Genomic DNA, 19,019 nt, shown 5'->3' on the forward strand with positions numbered 1-19,019 from the left:
CCTTCTTTCCTTCCAGCCGCTGCCTTTCCTTCCTTTCCTTCCAGCGTTGCCTTTCCTTCCTTCCTTTCCTTCCAGCCATAGCCTTTCCTTCCTTTCCTTCCAGCCACTGCCTTTCCTTCCTTTCCTTCCAGCCACTGCCTTTCCTTCCTTTCCTTCAAGCCGCTGCCTTTCCTTCCTTCCTTTCCTTCCAGCCGTTGCCTTTCCTTCCTTCCTTTCCTTACAGCCACTGCCTTTTCTTCCTTCCTTTCCTTTCTTTCCCTCCTTTCCTATCCTTCCAGCCGCTGCCTTTCCTTCCTTTCTTTCCTTCCAGCCGCTGCCTTTCCTTCCTTTCTTTCCTTCCAGCCACTGCCTTTCCTTCCTTTCTTTCCTTCCAGCCTCTGCCTTTCCTTCCTTCCAGCCGCTGCCTTTCCTTCCTTTCCTTCCTTCCAGCCGCTGGCCTCCCTTCCTCCCTCAGGGCCGCCGTGGGCCCTGGAGCTGCCCAGGCAGCCTCCCCTCACGGTGCCTTTCGGAAATCTCAGCCCCCACGGCTGTACACAGACACTGCCCCGCGCAGAGCCACCGGTGTCAAATGGCAGAAGCTCTGCCCGTTCCTTTCACAAGAGATGCCTTTATCGGGCACCCATTCAGTGCAATAATGCAGCACCATCTATTCACGGTATTGTTTTACACAGGCTTTCCAAGATGGTATTTTATAAAGATCAGGTATCTTTTGAGCTTCAGCTCACACAGGTGAGGAGGCAGTATTTTCTGTAAAACAGGTACTCTAGAAGACAGATGGGTTTGGAAGGATTGATAAGAGGTGTAAAAGATACTAGAGAAACCAAGTAGGCAGGTGGAAGAGCTCTGCTCCAGCCAAATTTTATCACTCAACGTAAACAATGCAAACCTGGTTCTAGGATTGCACTCCGAGAGCCTCTATGTAAAGAAGAAAAAAAAAATTACTGCCAAGCTAAACACAGCAGCCTGCAACATGTTAGTAATGGCCCCAGGAGGGTTCTTCTCTCATCCTTTCCCTCACACGAAACCCCAGATATCCACACAGGCCTCAGTGCCACGGCACCTCTGCAATCATTTGCATTCTCTCAACAGTATCTCTGTCAGGGAGTGTTTGGGGCAGGGGGGAATCACAGAAAAATGTTCACCTGAACTATCTTTTGCACTGGGATTAGAGCTTGAATAGCGAGCAAGAAGCCTTCTCTCCTTCCCCAGACTCTATCTCCCCTCCACACTACAGCAATGCCTCCTTCCTTTGCTTTTTCTCAGTTATAATATTGAGCCTGCAAAACAGTCTGTTCAGCAAATGGCAGCTGAAGCATCTTTTACTTCATTTAAGCTGCTCTTTCAGACGTCCCCTCCACACCGTGGGAAACTGGCAAGTTGAAAAGAGGTCATCACAGTCTGCATCCCATAAAGACAAGAAGTTTTCACAGAAAATAGGTGGGATGCCCAAACATCCCCATCAGACAGGACCAGCACACCCCAAGAGCAGAAAGGGTTTTTCTGATGCAATTCTGTACTGCAGAATGGCAAACAGGTAGGTATGTCCTGATGTATAAGGCAGACACGAGAACTCAGCTACATTATTTATTCTTTTTACATAATAGATCAAGGGAAGGAGGAGTTATAGAATGGACTTCAGCCTTAACATAAACATAAGTGACTACAGAAATAGCTTCAAGGTAGGAAAACAGACCTACATGCTGTTTTCATAAAAAAAATATTTCTAAAAATCTAGACAACAAATCAGCCAAAAGCAAACACATGCAAAAGCATTTTAAAAAATTGCCTGCAAAATGGAAAATGGAGCAGTCCTTCAAGTGCTAAATACCAGATGCTTAAAAAAACTAAGCATAAAAACACCATTGCAAAGTACTTGGAAGTTTGACTTAAGAAAAAAAAAAAGTTCTACACAAGAAAATAACTTTAAAAAGTCTACATAAAGCTAAACTGATTCCATACTTCATTAAAAAAAATAGCTCCATACTGATTAAAAAGCAAGGAAACTTCTTTCTTATGAATTTAAGTCCTTACTCCTAGACTGAAGTGTCAGAATTCACGACTGTTGAATAAATTCCAATTCTATTTGAAATGATTGCACAAATGAGGAAGTAAAAAAGATCAGCCAGAGACATAACACAGGCACTGGCCAAAACCATTTCTGGGTATGTGGCACATTTATAGACACCCCATGTTTCCTAAAACATTTCTAGTGCCACAGATTTCTACCTGGAATTCCGTGCAGTAGCTTTACCTGCATGTAGGGCCTTTCAGAGAGGAAGAGGAGCTGAATTCAAGGAGCTCTGACGTAAACCTGCTGCAGTCAGAAATTCCCCAACATGTCCTGAATCTCAACAATATGATTACAGCACTGCTGGGAGGTTTTAAGATCTAAACCTGTCTGAAAGAGCATGAACACATTAGCATATTGTGGCAAACTGGAAATTAGGATTTTCAGCTTTAGACAAGAGACTATTTAGCCTCTGTAGGATCTCTTAAGAACAACACATACTACAGACATTTGAATATTTTCTTTCCCCAGGAAAAAAAAAAAGGGGGGGGACAGAAACAAATAGCCTATTAAAGGAATCACACAAAGTTAGTCCAAATTTCTGACAGAGAAACAGAGTATTAAACATTTTGGTTTTAAGACAGACTCCTTTTCCTGGGTATCTGCATGATCTAAACAATAGGCATATCACAGGATGCCAAAAACTATGGCAACCAGTACACCCGAAAGGTATTTTGTTACTCTCTACTTGCTGCAGCAGCAGATTCTTGTGCTCTTCCATAAAGTATTTGGATAACCAGAGCATTTGAGGCAAGAGGATTCCTAAAAACAACTCTATAGAAGAGAATGGTAAGAAGCCATTTTGTAAGATTTTCAGTGCATTTATACAGATTTATAAGAAAAGGGGTGTAAAAGTACTTCTGCTCTTCCCAGCACCCTCTCAGTATCTGGTTGTCACAGTGGGTGTGAGACTTCCCTAGATAGGCAATACACTTGGACTACCAGTTTTCAGTCAAGGAATAACGTATCTGCCACTAGCTCTAGAGTCAAGTTTTATTTATTATGAACACTTGAAAAGCACTTTAAGATAAAAATTGCTACGCAGATTTTACACAGACACTTTATGTTGTTCACCACGTTATCACACATTACCCAGGATATTTTTGCACTACTTTTAGTATTGCAAGAACTTATGTACCCACAAAAAACTCTGTGTATTTCTTGTCATTAATGATAACCTGGTAGATACCACACTGGAGTAGCTGCAAATGGCTTGACTGTGCCTTCCATAGCCACCAGAATTCTGCTTTTTAGAGCTGCGCTTCTGAAACTGCTGTTTCCAAACTGAGCTGTACCTGCCAGCCCTATCCCTGTCTCGTTCAGCATGAAGATGAACATGCTGGAACTTGTTCTGTTTGCCAATATACATTACTTAAATCCTTCATCACCACCAAGAGAGGCTATCAACAGATTATTCCCGTACTACATTTATACTAAGCACTTCTGGGAATAAATCAGAAGTCATAAATCCTTATTTAATTAGCTTGTGTAAGAAAACACAAAGACTGCACTAGCACTTACACACCAAGGCTCTGAAAAATCCAAAGGCAGAGCAGTGCTGCAACTATCGAGCCTCACCAGGTAAATCACACTTTTTGTGTCTGTTTAGCCCTGTAGAACATTACCTGGAAATCACAGAGAGACTGAGAGATTGACAAAATTATAAAATACAGGGGGAATCTCCAGTGCTTAAGGCTGTCAAATGTCAAAGGAAATTCAAAAACTTTTAGGCAAGTACAAAATGCCAAAACTTTCAACTAGTTATGTCCAGTATTAATTCGCAGTTACCAATACATGATGTATTTTTTTTCTACAAAGTGTATGGCATGAACCCAACACAAAAGAGAAGATTCCCAAGGTAATGGCTCTGTAAAAACCTCAAATCTCGATTTAGCACTTTTTTCTTCATGCACAACTTGCTTAAATAATACAGAGAGCACTGTATATTTATATCATCATCAAAAGTAACAGAACCAAGAACGATCTTATTTTTTGATGAATGAATTTTACAATGAAGCAAAAGTTGAGAATTCTTACAGATAATAAAAGTGCAGGAATCAAAGCCTGCACTGCTATTTCATTAGAGAGTAAACAGCCAAAGATATGAGTTAGATGCCAAATAGTATTCACCCTCCAAAGCCTATAATTCAATATAAGTTTAAATGGTAAATAAGCTCAGCACTGAACAATGCTCTAGAGCCACCCAAACCCAGTCAAATAAATCATCTCTTTGAACAAGTAAGCTTTTAAACAGGCATACTTAGAAGAGACTAGGCTCTAAATTATTTTTCCTAACTTCCAAAATAAAGCTACAACAATAACAGAACCAACAAGATATTTTAGAATATTCCCTGCATGCCAAATTGGAGCACTAAGTCGTATTTCAATTTTCTTTTCCATTTCAGCTTCTGACTCACTGAAACATCCTCCTTGATTTTTACATTCCTTTTCCACAACTCTGTGTATAAAAGGATTCACTGCACTGCTACAGACAAACCAATTCTCTTTCCCCTGCTCCCCTAAGCACATTTATCAGCAGAGGGGCTGGAACCTGTGGAAGGTCCTCCGCAGGTGAAGCTCCCTGAACAGCCCAGACCACTCTGCCCAGAGAAGTAGGGAAAGGTGAGCTGCCAGGGTCTGTGCTGCAATCAGGGCTTGAGCCAGAGTTTGGGTCTGACACACACCAGGTGTTTTGGGGTAGAGACCACGTTTTCAGAGAGCCTTCCCCTACACCCAGGACTGCTGTTTCTGACTACTAACCACAAACCAGTGTTGCATTTTCCTCTCTCACCAGTCCCATTTGAGAAATTAGCTGTACAAATGCTTCCAGACTTCTCACTGCATTGTATTAGTCTCCAAAAATTAGTGCAACACATAGCACTGTGTTCCCTAGAAATCCAGGAATTTAACTACGACAACACTTGGAGTTCATTTTTACAGGGGCACTTTTGAAGTTGCATTCAGGTCATACTTTCCTTGAAAAGAACTTACACAAGTATTTGGAAGGAGACAAGAACCCCAAGCAAGCAGCCCTTCACACACTAAATTCTGACTTGAAAGCACCTCACTTCTAAATGAAAACAATTGTACCAAAATGTGGTTAAAGAGGGAATAACCTTGGAGCAAATCATCTCAACAACAGTAAAAAAGACATGATACTTCAATACCCTGAAACAAAGGCCTCTCATTTACAAGAACAACACTGCAAAACTCCTATCCAACAGTAGCTTTGCTCCCAGCAGCACCTGTGCCAAACCCAAATCTGATTTCTCACTCCTATAATCTACATAACCAAGCTTCCTTGGGTGCTGCTTAAACGCCCAGTCATTTTGTCACAGGGAGTACCCAGAGCTCCTCTGATGCTCTCTCCTAATCCTCAAGCACAATCACCACAAGACAGCTCTCCTACACTGCTGATCTCTGGCAGCAGCATCCTCCTGCCTTCCTCAGCTACACCTTGATTTGCACAAGAGGGTAACTTAAGAAACCAGCATCTGCCTTCCTCCAACAACATCCTTTTGTGGATTATACCTTTAAAAAAAAAAAAGAAAGAAAACACCACTTAAAAAAAAAGTCTTTAGGTTAAGAAACAAACTATTTGCTTTTTTTTTGCCGAGAATACGTGGATTTGTTTACAAAGAATCAGGGCAAAGATTAGCTTAACTATTTCTGTGAAAGCAAGTGTTGTTCCAAAGAAAAAAATGCAGCCCTTTTATTACCAAAAATCTTCCACAAAGAGAGACACAAACATGAGGGGGGATGGAGGGGCAGCCACAGCAAATATACAGAGAACACTGCAAATTCCAGGAAGAACAGAGGGTCTTGCAGATCCTGCACTCACACATCACCTCTGACTTCACAAATAAGTAACTTAAAACAGCAGCATGCAACAAAACTGGAGAGAAACACTTCTGCTCAGCCACGTTCTTATTCTTGACATACCAACAGAAATTGAAGGAGATGGCAGCGGTTGAAAGCTTTTTCAGTAATGAGGGAACTGAAGTTACCAGTTACAATTCCGGCCAACCTGCCTCCTTTTTCATGCTGGGGGGGAAGAGACAACCACTATATTTTCTGAGACCACGAGGCTGCCAACTGGCTGTTCTGCTGGAAAGGATTAAAATGCAATGTCAAGGAGAACTGTTGGAAGAATGAGACTAGGAAAAGCATACAGCTGGGAGCTGGGGACTGTTCCTTGTGTCTGACAGTACAACATGGATTTTAATACTTCTCCAGGACCTGCAGAGCAAGGGGCTGCTCTCCAGTAATTTAGTACTGACACTTTTAAGTTTACTTGGCAACAAGACCAGGAGGCAAATTCTTCTTTATAGTTTCATTGGTGTAGTTCCAAGGCAGTGACAGTGGAGTCAGTGGCACTACGTCACCATAAAAGAATTGGGAGTCAGTTCCCATCTTTTACCATCTCTGCAATGAACAGGACAAGAAATCTGAAAAAGCAGCAACTTCAGATATATTTGACAATTGATTCCTTCTGCCAACAGAAGATTATATTTAATCAGAAGCACTCCTTCCTTTTCTAGCACCTGGTAGATATTAATTGCTGCAGCTCCACTCTGTGACTGCCAAGGCACTGTAAGCACTGGGAGGCACTGGGAACTGAGAAGAAATGTGTCTCAGGTGTTCCTGAGGACAAGCCCACCATGCACACACACACATGGAGTTATGGAAGCTTCGGTCTCAATGAGGTGTTCATTGGGTGCTCTCACCACTGCCATCCTTTTCCACCTCCAACCCAGCATTTGCCACCTCCTCCAGCTTCATCTAACTCACACAACGAGTTCTGCCAGAGAATCCACCTCTGTCAGTAAAGCAACATCCACAGCCATAACAAATTAATAGTAATAAATGAGTAGTGTCTTATATTGACAGCAAACTGGTGGGTGTGATGAAGAAAAGCTACTCATTTTCTTGATACATTGTGGGATATTAAAATTAATGCTTGGTATTTGCAGCTATGGACCTAATCAATTGCTTTTATAAGCTGAAGCCTTCTCCTTCCTTAAAGCACCAAAAAATACCTTAGCCTAAAAATAATCTCTGATTATAAGGAGGCACATTGAGAAAGCTGACAAGAATGGTGGTAAGGTGCCAGATACTTTTTTTTGTCAGGTCAAAAAAAAAAAAAAAAAAAAAAAAAAAAGCTTGCTGTTTGCAGTTTGTTTCCTTTACATTCATGTTAATGGTTTTCATTAATTTTTTTACAGTAAAAATTCTCTGGCTAACTTCATATTCAACCATATTCCTTGTAGTAATTTCCCTTCTGAATTACATCTGTATGAAAGGTGGTGTCAGGAAAGAACTGCAGCTGCCTGGCAGGAGCAAATGAATGGAGAAAGTGCTGCACAGGTGTCAGACAGAACATTCTTGTTTATAATGATCTGGTCATGAATGAACACACACCATGACATCCCAGAGCACCAAGGCCACCAAGGCCTGCCTTCTTTAGCAGAAGAGAAATGTAGTGGACAGGTCTCAATGCTAGAGTGTGCAAGCAAATAGTATTTCTGAAGGGAAAGAGAGGACTGAGAGTAGAAGGCAGAACAATATTTTTATGCAACACAGACCGGCTCATACTACAAAATTTCACTGGCACAGTTATGTCAGTAGCAAGAAGAAAAAAACCAAAATACGCCCACAAGTGGCATCACAACGCCAACAAAGCCTCCCAGAGAGAGAAGAAACTTTTCAGCAAGGCTGTCATTTGGTCAGTACAGTTTCTATCATTTAATCAGATGGTTTTAAAACAGCCAAAGGGACCCATCTGACAGTGCTTCATTGTCCTCTCGAGCAAGGAAGTACCCAACCTACACCTCCTGGTTTGTGCACGTGTTGGATGCATCTCCCCTAAGTGCCCTGTGTGAGCAGCACAAGCCTCACAGCCCAAACCACCTCTCCCAGGCAGGGCTCAGCCTCCTCTGGCTCCTGACACAGCACCCAGACAAGCCACAGGTCCCTGTCTCGGAGGCTTCTGAAAGGAGATCCTACCTAGAGATCTACAGCCTGCTAATCTGCTGCCTCTGAAATGCAGAGCCACTTGGTCCAATTAGAACTGCAGGGAATATTCATCCTGTCCCTGACTAAGATGAAGCACTTCTTTCAAAAGCTACTATGGCACAGTGCCAGCACTAGGGAGTCCAAGTGTTCTGTGTGGAGCCAAGAGTTATTAATTAGTTTTATTAGTGGCAGGTCCTTAATGTGAAGTGACAGGGAAAGAGAGAATATCCCATCACTACTGAAATATAAATTGTCCAGATTTCAGTTTTGTTGTTCCACAACACATACAGGCGGCCAGCCAGGGAAGAGTGAGGAAGAGTGAACACAGCCAAATGCCTGTATTCAGTGTTCCTGTATATTAATGGCGCACTGAAAAGACTCTGTTACCTCAGGTGGCTCTCTGGGGAACTGTTCATGAATTTTAATTATGAGGGAGGGAGCATTTTGAAAAATAACGCCGCCTGCATGTTAGCATCAAGCATGGCCTAAGCTACAGCAGTCACTTCCCATGAAAATAAAATAGGCAAGATGAGGGGGACAAAGCCTACTCCCTTTCTCTTCAGTAGGACTGCTAGTCTTGTGAGAAGGGGTCTTGGCCTCAAGGGTGGACTCAGCTTTCAGAGATCAGCCTAAGAAATGCCTGAGCACAAGCAGTATTAATTCCTGTACGCACCAATGCAGCCATGTAGGCAATACGGCCGCAGACGGACGCTTGGACAAGACAGTCCCATGTCAAATGCCTCAGAGGAGGGCTCACTCCTGAACAGGTCAGCGATGAGCACAGCTGTGCCCAGTGATGCCTTCAGGCCTGCAGCTGGCTCATGGTGTGCACTGTGAGCCTTCCTGTGAGGCTGCCCAGGAAGGGAACACTCATAAGGAACACCAGACACAGGATGGAAAATGCAGTATGAAAACAGGTGAATTCAACTACATGAAGTCACTTCACAACTGTTTTACACAGAATTTACCCTCTGCTCTACTCCTCTACCCTAAATCTGGAGATTACGTGACACATGACAAGAAGGTTGCTTCCACCATCCACTACAGTATGGCTCCTCCACAACACAGGGAATAGGAAGTGTGAGTACAAGCCTGCAGCCAGACCTCCAGCTAAATGAGCTGCCATTGTTATTGCTTAAAACTGCTCGTGGGAAAGAGAGGAGAGTCTCTCTAGCAGTCCCCTGCTCCTTTCCCTGCCAAGTAAAGCCAAAAAATCCTTGCAGCAGAAGGTAAATACTTCCAACAGTCCATAGTGCACCACACGACTTTTTCACTTGGAAGGAAAAATATGGGTGGGGGGTGTAGGGAAGAGAGAGAGAACAGAAGAAGAGAAAAGGGGTAAATAACCAACCATTCAAAACAAATCCCTGTGTCTGCTTTGCCATGAAGCCCTCCAATCCCAGCACTGCTCTGCAGCAACTGCTGCAGATCTGAGCAATCACAGTTATCTCTGAGTAACAGCGTACCTGCAAGAAAAGACCTGGAAAAACATTAATCTGATGGAAAGCTTTAAAGCAGCCGCATTAAACAAAGCCAGCCAAGGCTACTCTTGCAACTTCTGAAGTAAATAATTTCCCCGTGGAAAAGGAGCCCCATGGACTAAACTAATAAAGAGAACTGTATGATCTAATGGTAATATTTTTAATTAAGTTAGCTTTATCAGATTGGCAGGAATGAAGTGATACCCTAAAGAAAACTAACCTTCAAACAGGAAAAATAAAGGGGGGGGGGAGGGAAAGAATAAATTTGCATTCAGACACCCATGAAATTCCAGGAAAATTTCAGAACATCAGTGACAGAGCTTGTTGCATTAAAATATCTTCTGAATGTCGTTGCAGCTGGGAGACAAGCAGCTTCATGCTGTGTCTTTTCATAAGGAGGAGGTGGAAATAGTTACCTCGTTTAAAGGAAAAAAAAAGTCACCATCAGCAGCAAAAACCCCAAAACCTTTCACTGCTCTGCTTGCTGGGCCATTGAGGGAAGCACAAAAAAAACCCCAAAAACAACCCCACAGCAACCTCATGACACTGCTCTCAAACCAGAACTTCTGGCACATGGCAGATTATTCCTACTGACGAATAAAAACACATAGGGGAAGGAAAAGGTTTCAAAAAGCCAAAGATGAGCTAGGCTGTCAAAGGCACTGACCATTTCCACTTTGCAGATCTCCATAAAGTATTTAAACTACATGGCAGTGCTGCTCAAGAGAATAAATCATGAATTTAAGCAGCCAATATATAAAGATGGACATCAAATGTGTCTGAAAAGGGTGCTGTCTTTATTAAAAGTTCCATTTAACAGTCAGAGGTCAAGCCCAGACCCCTTCCATTGCCTTTTTCTGAAAGCAAAACCCTGTCATGCATCAACTCTACAGTTACTAATGCTTTAAAATCTCAAGTTCATACTCCAAAACCACAACTCTATCATCTCTGGTTTCATTTTTAAAGAAATGATTCAAATTAGCACCTTCATTTTTAAGAATTTGGATTTAACTATACAGAAAGGAAGCTAGGAAACACAGCTATATACCACAAACAAAAAGATTTTTCCAGTATGTTCAAGTGACAGCAATTGCTCTTCCTTGTCATTACTTTTTTTCTGCAACACTCTCTTGAGTCTTGTCACCCTGAAAGTAGCAACCAAAATGGCTCTTCATGTAACAGTGTCCAAGAAATGGAACACAAATTATGAAACACAAGAGAGCTGAATAGGAAAGGGAAAAAAAAAAATCAAGTGTTTTATAGCTCCTCATTCTAATTGGGATGAACAGTACATGTGTTCACTGAAAAGAAAAAATAAGCCCATTAGCTCTCAAATGAAAGACAAATATAAGGGAACTCTCACAAACAGAGCTCTGTCCATCCAGAATGAAAAATACAAACCAAAAATTTTAATCCATTATGCTGGGGTTTTCAGATCATCCTGTCACAAAAGTGAGCCCCTGAACACTCAAGTATCTTCTAACTATGGCTCCTTATTAGCTCCTGTAAGCTTTGCTTGAGGCAGAAAGAAATAAAACATTTTGCTCTTGGACACCTATTACAGGTGATTTTTTTATACTGCAGCTTTGGCTTAAGAAAATAATTTTTATATTTTTATGAATTTTTGAGCAATTGGTAAAAGCTCTAAATTTAAAGATGGATGTGCAAGAGATCAAAAGTAATGTATCCATGTAAACAATTCAGCATACTCTTTCCAAAACCAGCATTTATCTATTTGAACAATCTTAACAGTTCTATGGATAGAAATTAGTAGAAAGTCTACAGTTAGGAAAACCCAAATAAATTGCACAGTTAAGAATAACATATGTAAATTGTATTTACCAAGAGCTCTGGACATGCATTTGAGTCGTGGGTGAATTTAAATTGGTGTCCCTGTCCATTCGACCATGCTTCTGAAAGCTCTACAAACAAGTTGGAAAAGCCTGGACACTAAAATGTCAACTTCCTCCACTGGCAAGACCCCGTGAGGGCTTATGGTAACCTCTGTTCTTTCAGCAACTGGCTTTTATCATCCTCCTTTAACAGACTGCAGGCTTCTCCGCAGCGCCCCGAGCCATCCCTGGGGGCTGCAGCACGGCTCCGCAGCCTTGTCCCGTGGTGGCACCGCTGCCCTGGGCACCCTCCAGCCCCCTTCCCTCCCAGGTTCACCCACCAGGGCACTGTGCAGCAGAGCAGGAGAGACTTCAGTGGCTCCTTGCCAGGCTCCACTGCAGACCATGAGCATTGTGCCAGCAGAAAGACAGAAACCCCAGCAGGGATCATCCGGGTACAAACATCCAACCTTGGGGCCCTGCCTGTGACACAGGGGTGATGCACTGCTGTTCACCATGGGGCAGACATGGTGCTAGCAGAAAATACACAAAGGCTACTGCTGCCTCACAGCTCTCTAAGGAAAAAAAAAAAAGAAAAGAAAGGAAGAAAAAATGGAAGACGGGGAAGGCCAGGAGCTCAGCAATAATGTGGAGGAAGTTTCAAGGAAATACATGGCCTGTCTCCCAGCTCCAAGCCCTTGAAGGAATACAAATCTTCAGCACCCTCGGCATTCTTCCCTAGTACCTCTCCCCACTTCTTGGGAGAGTTCCTATTTTGATTAAACACATGAGAAGCTGGAGAAATGTCTTTATTATTTAACAAGGCCCTGCAAACACTCCCTTGGGGACCCGAATGCCTGCACTCGCAGAGGAAGCTCACCAGTGCATGTGGGCTGCTCTCAGCAGGGCTCCCAAGCTGAGCCAGAACACACTAATGATACCATCCATGACAGATGATCTGTCCTCTGTGCACTAGTGAGCATGCAGAGTAATTGCTTCACCCCAGCACACAGATTCTCCTCCGAGTACACCTGTGGGGAGCTGGGATAGGAGCAGTTTTGGAAGAGTCCATGAAAGCTGAGCAGTGTTTAACCTCTGCAGCACCTTACACCACGCCAGCTGTAACGCTGTTATCTAAAAGCACACAGCGGCAGATGCATGTTACACACAACCATCTTCTCACCCGTCTTCATAACACAGAGTTGTGCAACAAACAACATCCTCTGCCATCACATCTCTCAGAGCACCAAGCGAGCTACTCGATGGTCAAACATCCAAGTCGTAGAATACCATCAGCAATGTGGAAAAGGGAATTTAGAAGCTCTGTGCTCCTGCCTATGTAACATACCAAAACCAGGCAGCTTTTCCATGGCCTGCTTTATCGCTGTGTTTGGATTAGTGCAATGTGAAACGCAGCAACTGCTGTTATGTAACTAAACCCTGAGTATACAGTTGTCATTCTGGGTAAATTTAACTCTGCAGGTTTAGGACAGAGGTCTATCGCCAGGCAGGCCATGTGAACTAAGAGAAATTTAAAGACACAGGGCCCTTTTTTGTTTGCTTCTTGCACAGAAATAATAGGGTGGGTGAGTCCTGCATCAAGGCCCCAGTCTGCCTGTCACAGAAAGCTGGTGGTGACAGCCACTGCAATAGTGAGCTCAAGAGCACCAAATCCTGGGGAAGGCAGAGCTGCTTGCTCAGGCAGCTGGCTCCCTTCTCCATGTGCAGGCACCAACAACACAGACAATTCCAGGGTTTAATGCAGCGAGGAGCCGAAGCGCACGTGCTTGTACCGTGATGAAATCATAACAGGGAGCCTTGTAATGAGAATAGAGTGTATTATTAGCACTGTTAGGAAACTGTTTTGGCACTTGCAATTAGTGCTTCCCTATGACTATCAGTTAATATTAATCTATTAATCTGTTTTCATTCTTTTATCATTTAGCAAGAGTAAAGTAGTCACTGAATTACCTTTAGCTGAAACTGGTGAATAAGCACTGACATTGGAACGGTGTCAGGGAACGATATCATTGCTCAACCAACATCAGAAAATAAACACCTGAAGCAGTAGCAGTAAATAACTCAGAACTGAAATATTTCTAGAAAAGCCTCCCTGAAACTGACTATAGATTTATTTTAACATCTTATCATGCAACAGTCTAATAAATTTGAAATACTACAAAGTTATTGGTTTGGGGTTTTTGTTTTTCTTTTTTGCAATTTACACAGCTGAAGAGCTTCTTTTAGGTGAAGAGATCCTTCTACCAGCAGAGATTCCTCCCCTGTTCTACCAGCATAGCTGCACCACCTCCTGATCAGGCCAAGCCTCCATGTTTTGCTGGGAAATGCTTCCACGTATTCGAGAGTAAAAACCAACTTCTTGATTGATAGAATAGTTTTCACTTCTCTGAACAGAAACTTGTTTTCAGACTTAAATGAATGAGGACATTGCAGAATAAAAGAAGATTGTAGTGACTTCCACTGGATCACCTGCTGTTGACAATTTATCCTCCAGTTCACAGGTTTGGAATAGATAGTGACAAAGCTTTTCTTGGATTATACCATTCCAAAGAAATATACTGAAACCCTGAAAGCTAAGAAGCTGACTGTGATGTGACAAAAGCATGAACTGAAGCAACATATGTTTTAACATATTTAAAAGACAAGCACAATTGACTGTCTCTTGAAACTCATTAAAATAATTCTCTTCACAAGCAAAGCACAGCACACTGCAATAGGATGAGAACAGAAAAAGAAGGATGGAATGGTGAACAAAAACCAACAACTTCACAAAATTTAAAAAATAGTATCCTACCTGATAAATTTATAAACAGTCATCTACCATTTGTGTTATGAAAAACGTGTTCATTTTCTTTCAACTGCAAATCTTGTTGGGGTGGAAAAGCAGGATTTACAGAATTTAACAGGGATTTCTAGACATTCTGCAAGACACCCAAGGAAGCAGCTCTGACTGCACTGCTAGGCAGCTCCACACCCACAGGGATCCTGCTGCACACGCACAGGTCACCTGTGCACAGCTGGCCAAGTCCAACCACTGCCACAGCAGCAGTTTCACTGCTCATCCATCGTACAACAAACATTATTTCTGTTTCTCCATCTTCCCTTTAAGGAACCTCCAGAAAGAAATTTGAGAGCCTCATCAATTGCCCAAATGCATAGGTTCTATAAATAAAATGTAATGAACTCTCACTACCACCAGACTGATGTGTGGATAGAGATGTAGGTGCTACAGCACTCTGGATCCATGGATCTCTTCCCTAGAGGTAAGAGCTGTTGGCCAGAGTGCTTTTCAGCAGACACTGGATGGCACAGCTTGGGCCAAACCAATCCTACAGGTTCAGAGCCTGTCTGACACAGACCTGCCTGTGGAGTACCACAGCGTGCTAAGGAAATGCAAAGGTTGAAATTGACAGTCACTACCATAATGCTCTCTTTATTTTCACTTTCACTGCTTCCACCTTCAAAACATTTATCTACAAGGAAAAAGTGAATCTCGAGTGATGACAATCGAGAAAAGAGCTCAGAATCACGTTTGACCAAGTAATCTTCAGCTTCTTCAATCCCTAAGTTATGTTCATATCAAGATACATGTGAACTTCTTCCACCAGTATCTGCCAGAAGAATTATATACTGTTAGTATCAGAACCATTCCTTTGCAGCACCACTTTCATGTAGCTAGGCCAGACAAATGCACTGCTTTTAAATACTTCTTTCCAATTTGTACTATTAACCAACAATTCTTGCATTAACAAGCGAACTCAAAAATGATCTCTCAACCTGGAACAGAAGATGACAGGAGCTGGCTGCCAGCCTCTGTGTACAAGCTGGGCACCAGAAGCCCTGCCCATCAAGCAGATTAGATCAACCCAGACACTCCTCGTACATTCAATGCCTGTTGATTACACCCACAAGCCACACCCATCTTTCCAATTACTCCTGGCTTCATCATTCCTTTTCCCTCTAGGCTTGTAGACAGTTCTGTATCTTGTTTCCTAACAGACGTAACAAGGTCTTTGATGTTCTCATCACTCCTCTTTAACTTCCATTATAGTCAGCATTTTCATTGAGACTGAAATTAGAGCTTAATGCTTCTAGTTTAAAAAGACTTTCAAATAAGTCAATTAAAGGTATCAAGTGACATATGTATGTTTTTTAAATGCAAAAAACCCTATGCAACTCATTGGACTGGACTTTTTTTTCACTTTAGCTGACAATGTTCCTTTCAGAATCGAACTGAAATGCCAAGAAAATAACACAAGTTCTAAAAATGCCCATCCTAATGAGGGAGGGAGAAATTTTAAATATATACCTCCTTGCTGAACTGGTTACATTTATTTTATGTGAGTTTGGTATTGTGCACTCCTCCGTGACTTACACTCTGATGACAGCAGAAGAAACAGGGTAATATATAATTATAAGGAGGGAAAACTGGAAGCAGTTGCTCAGGAAGCTAGCAAAGCTGGCAAGGAGCATGTGTCCAAAGTAGAACATTAACTTTTTGATTCCCAGGTACCCCTAAGTCACAACACAAAAGATTCATGGGTAAGACTTGAAAATTTCACATTTCCAATACATTTGAGGAATGGAAATGGAAGCAATCAATTAGCCATCCAACAGAAGCTGCAAGTCAAGGGCTAGCAATGTATAACAAAATGTGTCTTGGGACACAATTATTGTAACATACTGACGGAGGCTCCTGCCTTTGTATTCCATCCAGACCTCATCCTCCCAAGGGACTTCTTGCTCACATTAAATTTAAAATCACAACAGTTTGTCAATATTTCTAATAATTTTAGACTATGGAAATTATGAGTCTTCCGTGAGCCCATGTTTGAAGGCATACAAAAAGCATTATAAAGAGCTGTGTGGTTTGATAAGAGCAGTTCATATGCTTTGGCACTAGATGAGCACAGCCCATGCCCTGTCCCACTCCTCCTCTTGAAAAGGAAATTTAGTGTAAGGGCAAGGTAAACTTTTCCCCCCTTGTCTCAATTAAGAAAGTATAAAAGTCTTAACAAGTTTTCTTTCAAGCATCCTGTATTTCTAAGCACACCCATATATCACAGCCTTCTCCACAGGCACTCCATGCTTTGGCTTTTTTTTCTCCAATGTCTGCTATTCTTATTTCACAGTTACATTCAGGATTTTAAAATGCCCACAACTCCTTTTGAGGTTGGCAGCAGACAAGTGGCTTCTGTTTCATCCATGGGCATATGTTGCCTATTTAAGCCAGTTTCATTTCCAATTTAGGTTGGACAAAGCCTGGTGCATAGAAGACACCATTCAAGTGGTTATGTATCATCGGCAGGACCTCCTCATTACTCCACAGAGTTCATGAAACCCAGTAACTCATGATGAAATGGAAGCTGCAGGATTGAGTAGAGGGAACAGAAAGGCAAGGTCTTGCCTGCTCAGTGAGATCAGCACCAGGAAGAGCTACTTTAGTGTTCTTGGTGGGCAAAACAGGGTGAAAAGCACACTCCAGATTTGAACTACAAATATCACATATGGATATCTAAATTATCAGAAAGGCACCACAACCATAATAATCTATTTGCAAACAACTGAAATCTCAGAGCAAAGGACAGTTTGTTACGGGACTGCCTGACAGCTCCATCATAATAGCTCATTATTTTCATGCTTTCATAGCCTAAGGACTTCGGGCACATTAACAACAAATAAACTTCTGAGGATAATTAAAACATAACAAGAATTCCTTCCGTAAACGAATACAAGAGTGAAAGCAAAGAGTAGTTCCCAATATGCCATACCAGTATGTGACAAAAGGTAAAATCAATGAAGGTAACAAAACCCTGGGAGTTGTTTTATTTTTAGGCACCTCCCAACCTTTTCTTCTGCTTGCCAGAGTGCCTTGCTGGCTGGCTGAACTAGTTACTCAAAGCACCTGACAGTTTCAGCTGACTCAAGGAACACATTTAAGCTTTATCTGTGCAGCAGAGTTATTTGCATCAACTCAGAGTCTGTGCTTTTGACAGTTGTCTCATTTAATTGAGTAAAAAAAGCTGTCAGTCTAAAGAAACTGAGCCCAAGGTAAACTCACTTTGAACTAACCATCTGCCAGAGCATCTCTCAGGACAGTCAATACTTAAGGATATGGTGAATCCAGTTCTCTGCATCCCTAATTAGATCATTCCTGAATTAAACTGTCAATGGCCCTAAAAATTCAATGTGCACTTTGCAACTACTGAGCTAAGTTTCTTTTCCCTAAAGACAAGCGTTAGGGAAAGCCCACAAAGTCTCTTTGATAACTATTTCAGCAGAACAAAAACATTTTCACAACAGATGAAATGGCCCATACAGATGTATGTTCCATACAGCCAGTCCCCAAAATATCAATTTCTATGAGTATGCTGCTCCAAATACAGGTTTCCATGTTATCTCATAGCATTAAAACAAAAAAGCAGCGATATCCCAGAAGAGAGGAGAAAAGCAGATAACATTGCCCTGGGGAAGATTTTTCTTCATTTCCCAGCAGACTGTGGATCAGGCCTGGTCAGGGAATTTACTAATTGGAGTGCACAGACAGGACTCTCAGTTGTTGCAGGGCCACAGCCTTTCCAGCTGCAGAAGTAAACAAATTAACTCCTCCACATTAGCAAGCCAGAGGATGAAGAACCAGATTTACCACTAATGCAACTCATGTTCCTGAGCCTCCCTGGTAAATGCAGCCTGCTGCACACGCAGCACACAGCCTGGCACTGCTAAAATAAGATTTCACAGGGATCTGATGCTCATTATCAATCACAATCTCCACTGGCATTTTTTTTTTTCTGCAGAGGAATAATTTTTAAACTCACTCCTCTATATGGATTCTCTAGTGTCTAATAATAAGTACTTTCATTTAATTGCTTGCAATTAAGCCTCTTCTGTATGCCTGTTCTCAGAAAACTTGCGGATATGTCATTATCTTTGAAACATCTGTCCTTCTGTCAAACATGACCAAAACTGATGGATTGAAGAATAGCAGTGGGAGGGGAAACATATCTAAAATTGAAATCCCCATGAAAGAATGAGAATGAAAGGAAATATGAAGATGACAACCTTGAGGGTAAGAAGAGTAGGAAAGGAAAATGAATGAAAATATCATACGATTAGTTTATTCACAAGAAACAAACAGAACTTGGAAATCTGTCTATGTTCATTCTGGTAACTAATCTGCCACTTCAAACCTTCCACCTTTTTTTTAAACCCTGCTATTTTCATGAAGAAGCAGATGAAACAACATAGCACTGGAATACAATTATTAGAGAGCCTCAAAAGCTGCTTGGATCTGGTTTAGCTTCTCTAGAAAGTCTAGACAGGCCATTTCAGGAGCTGGAGCTGAGTGCTGGAGAGCTATAGATTCATTCAGCACTCTTAGAAGATGCAAATTAACGCTATTTATCTTTATTTGAGATTAGAGATGTTAGTGTCCAGTCTTGCACAGAAAATGAAACCCTGAAATCAGCACAAGATGTGACTAAAAAGGAAAAGTAATAAAGGCAGCTACTTCTGTGCAATTCCATTTACAATACAAGGTGGGAAGACAGGAAAAACAAAAACTTAGCTCCACGTACAGCACTCCTTTTTCACTGTCTTACT

The 19,019-nt window shown here is 41.9% G+C and overlaps 1 protein-coding gene and 1 long non-coding RNA gene across 7 annotated transcripts in view; one reads left to right on the forward strand and one right to left on the reverse strand.

Annotated features, from left to right (window-relative positions):
- The window catches only part of RORA (RAR related orphan receptor A), a 516,409-nt gene that overhangs the window by 318,894 nt on the left and 178,496 nt on the right, over positions 1–19,019 (reverse strand). The window lies entirely within an intron of this gene.
- Positions 550–4,667, forward strand: LOC137481580 (uncharacterized). The gene is made up of 3 exons (XR_011003561.1): positions 550–655; positions 1,264–1,534; positions 4,474–4,667. It is a non-coding gene; the product is annotated as an uncharacterized lncRNA (long non-coding RNA).

The sequence above is a fragment of the Anomalospiza imberbis genome, chromosome 13, assembly GCF_031753505.1.
Source record: "Anomalospiza imberbis isolate Cuckoo-Finch-1a 21T00152 chromosome 13, ASM3175350v1, whole genome shotgun sequence".
In the NCBI taxonomy this organism is placed as follows: Eukaryota; Metazoa; Chordata; class Aves; order Passeriformes; family Viduidae; genus Anomalospiza; species Anomalospiza imberbis.